The sequence below is a fragment of the Dunckerocampus dactyliophorus genome, chromosome 7, assembly GCF_027744805.1.
Source record: "Dunckerocampus dactyliophorus isolate RoL2022-P2 chromosome 7, RoL_Ddac_1.1, whole genome shotgun sequence".
In the NCBI taxonomy this organism is placed as follows: domain Eukaryota; kingdom Metazoa; phylum Chordata; class Actinopteri; order Syngnathiformes; family Syngnathidae; genus Dunckerocampus; species Dunckerocampus dactyliophorus.
The window spans coordinates 25,320,873-25,324,961 of record NC_072825.1 but is presented as its reverse complement, the minus strand read 5'-3'; the positions used below and the strand labels follow the sequence as shown (position 1 = coordinate 25,324,961).

Genomic DNA, 4,089 nt, shown 5'->3' with positions numbered 1-4,089 from the left:
GGCTGATGGCTATGTGGAGATGTTGAAGGGGGCATCCCTGATGACTGAAGCCCCTCATCTGTGTGGTAATGACTGCTTTTTCAACAGGACAACGCTGCACTTCACAATGCCTGCCTGACAAAGGACTTCTTCCAGAGGAATAACCTCACATTTCTGGACCATCCAGCGTGTTCCCCTTATCTAAATCCAATTGAGAACTTTTGGGAATGGATGGCAAGGGATGTTTACAAAATGGACATCAGTTCCAGACAGTGGATGCCCTCCTGGAGCAACATTCCCATTAGCCTCCTAGAAACACAAGAATGGCGCAGCTACTCATTAATGAGTCCTTTTTTGAACATTTTAAATTTCTTCCTCACATTTTTTTTTCATCTCACTCACATTTTTTCTTTTTGCATTTTGAAGCTCTAGTTAGAAGCTCCTTAAGATCCAACAGTGCAAAATGTATAGTTTTTTAAATTTTTGAACTGGTCTTAAAATTTTGAACAGGAGTGCATTTCATGAGAATCATGAGTGTAGCATTCAGAGTTAGACAAAGGTCGAGCGCCACTATGATCCTATTTGGAAACCATTTCTCTCAGTGAAAATAATGTACGGTAAATGGAAATACAGTGGAATTTCGGTTAACGCCATTAATCCCTTCCAGACGGTCCAACTCAATCCAAAACGTACTCACTTACCAAATTTTCCCATAGGAAATCATGCAAATCCAATTAATCCATTCCGGACACCCAAAAATGTTAACACAAAACACTTAAAAAAAAAAAAAAAAAAGTTGCAGCTGGATTCATGCTGTGTACTAATAACACCACAAGGCCCGCACCATATTGTACGCTAACTGGGAAATATTTTGCATACATTTTTGACTTAAACTGAAAAATACTCTAATTGAGGTTCCACTGTAATGCGTGCCACCATTAGAATCTTTATCGACTGTACAGTTCATGTTTTATTACATGTTAACCTTCCTAAATGTCAAAGTTCCTAAGTGTCAAAAGAAGTTTACTTACCATGAAGCGCAAAAAGTGTTGCAAAATGTCTCTGTAACTTTAGAGGCATGTTTGCCTCTAACTCTTTGTTAGCTACTCAGCCGACGAGCAACAAATGCGTCAAGTCACTGCCTCCATTCATGAGAGAGGAAGTGTTTCATTCACCTTCATGAGAGTGGCCCCAGGGTCCATCTGAGCGACTGGGTCATTCATAAACTTGCACTTCGTACTTTTCCAAACCATTAATGACATGGCTGTGCTGCTCAGGATGGCTTAACTGCTAAATCTCCTCTTAGAGTTGCTGTCTCCTGATTGGAGGTAGAAGTCATATTTACAGATTCCCTGACAGTGAAAAGATGTGAGATGTGAGCACTACATGGGAATGTCTTCATGCCGACATGACAATATAACCAAGGTGTCCATTCATTTGATATAAAATCCTGTTATTAGCTTTGAAGCCACACCTTTCCTGTTTCCTCTGACGTTTGTCTGCCCAGTAATATTGGCAACAAGTCTAGATTATATGATCTAAAAGTATAACACCTTTTATGGGACGGCTTTAAAGTTGAAAAGGCGTGGACGAAATTGTAGCAGACAAACCTTACTTTACCTAATTACCTTTTACACTCTACTGTCATGTAACCGTCAATATTGTCATCATCATTATGATCACTAACGTAGTAGAACACCAAAATATACATCAGCATGGTCCAAGGCCGTCCAAGGCCATCCACCCTGTTGTGTCAGGATGGCTGAGCGGTCTGAGGTGCCAAACTCAAGAAGCTTCTCCATGTGACAAGGGGATTCAGGTCTCCAAATGGAGGCGTGGGTTCAAATCCCGCCCCTGACAGGTCCTTTTTTGGGGGGTGAAGTTTCCCATAAGATCCATAAATTATCAAATATATATCATTTTCTCCAAAAATGGACAGGCGTGTTTATTTACTCAACCAGAAAAGTATAACGCATCTATTTAATTAAAGCAGTGCTTCTCAAATAGTGGGGTGGGCCCCCCTGGAGGGATACATGTTGGCAGGCCTGCACTAATATTGAAAGTCCTCCCTGCCTCTCATGTCCCCCCTGACAGTTTAGTGCACTATTTGACAAGCGCTGGTTTAGTGTCTCCCATTTTAACAATGTAACAATCTATTAAATTTGACATTTGGAATTATTTTATTTTTTAAATCAAATAAGACTAGTGTGACATTATTCACAGAATAAGAGTGCTGACATAGCATTCAGGATGTAGTCAGTGCAAAGAAATGTAATCCACAACATTTGTTGTTCTTAAATGTTACTGGACGTTATTAGATTCATTCACTGAAGCAGATTCAAAGGGAAAGTATTTCAATTCAATTTCAATTCAATTATCAAATCACAGCAGCAGTTATCTCATGGCACTTTACACATGAAGGTCACATTCATAAATGGAAACAGAGAACCAACTAAAACCCCACATTGGGTTTTGGGGTTAAGATGGGTTAAGATATAAAAACAGAGTAGAGGGATAGATGGTAGATCAAGCCAGAAGTCTTAGTCTTAGTCCTAGGAACATAGAGGAGTGTCTCTGATACATATCAGCTTATCAGGGGTCAGTTCTACTTGTATCTATATGCTTTAGCAAAGAGGTGGGTTTTGAGTTGACTTTCAAATAGAAAGAGTGTGTCTGCCCCCCGGATTGAGTGGGGAGATGGTTCCACTACAGAGGAACCTGATAAATAAATGCTCTACCTCCCATTCCACTTCTAAAAATTCTAGGAGTGGCAAGTAATTGTGAATTCTGGGAGCACAGTGTTCTACCCGGTTGATATAAGTCGATCCCACTTATGTCGACAACACATCTGTTTGATGTATGAAGTCCTGGCCCACCATGTTCTTCTTATTACTAAAAAAGTGCCCGCATAAGAGACCCAAAGGGGTCATTTCTATGAAAAACTCTACTTTTGACCTTGAGCACTTTAGCTGGATGCTCACCGTACTTTCTGAGGGTTGAGTAAATGAACATCCTTGTCCACTTCTTGAGAAAAAGCAATAAGCTTTCACAACAAAAAAATGACCTGTCAGGAGTGGGATTTGAACCCACGCCTCCATATGGAGACCAGAATTCCCAATGTCACAGGAAGGAGGAGCTCCTTGAGTCTGGCGCCTTAGACCGCTCGGCCATCCTGACTGACAGTCTAGTTAATTTTTGTGGATGAAAACAGAATAACAGCAGCTTCTTTGTATTGTTTAACAGCGATGTGTCACTGGAGAGTTTAACAGGGAAACAAGGATTTACTACATTACTAAATGCCAACTATGAAATATGTCAATGATCTGTGAAGTGGACGTGTTATTTGTTATTATGGTTAGACATTAGACTTTTGATAGGAAACAGATGAGTGACCGCACAACTGTTTTTTGTTGTCTAACATCTCTTGTTTGTGTATGTCCTTTTTTCAAAGTGGTGGAAAGCAAATCTCCTCCTGAAATTGTATAGTTTCAAATTGGAACAAAAAATTGTCTCACAAAACTTATGAGACCTTGCTAAATCTCACAAGATATTGCTTCAGCAAGCATCAAAACACCGACTGTAGTGATCAGCTTTTTTGGAAGCACTTTTTTGCAACACTTATTCAAAAAGGCAGACCTTCGTCATAATTCAGCATATCAGTGATATATAATGATGTTTCACGACGGTGACAGTCTGACCCTGGAACAGATTGTTTCTATTTGCATTATTTTCTGTATAGGAAAATTTGTTTCCAAATCCAATTGACCAACATCAGCCCGCATTGTATGAAGGTCAGTACAACCAAAATTTCTGCAAAAAAAAGTTGACATTACACAAAAGTTGCTTATATGGCTAATTTCTCAATTTTTGTCATGCGCAGATTTAATGGCCTCAAATGCACCATTGTCGCCTGCGTGTATCTGGATGCACCTGTCAATATTCCTCATGTTGGCAGACAAATGTGGAAAGAACATTCAGTGTGAAACTGGAACATTTTGAAGTGTCACGTCTTGTATAAGAGCAGCATAGCCATTAAGCCTGTATTTCTTTATTCATGCATGCATTGTGTAATCACATCTCTGCTGCAAATTCAATGCATTTATTAGTGTG

General features: G+C 39.7%; 1 non-coding gene across 1 annotated transcript; it reads right to left on the bottom strand.

The window, feature by feature from the left end:
- Positions 1–3,044: 3,044 nt before the first annotated feature.
- On the bottom strand, positions 3,045–3,156 carry trnal-caa (transfer RNA leucine (anticodon CAA)). The gene is made up of 2 exons: positions 3,119–3,156; positions 3,045–3,090 (listed from the first exon to the last, which is right to left on the bottom strand). It is a non-coding gene; the product is annotated as a tRNA-Leu (tRNA).
- Positions 3,157–4,089: the final 933 nt, after the last annotated feature.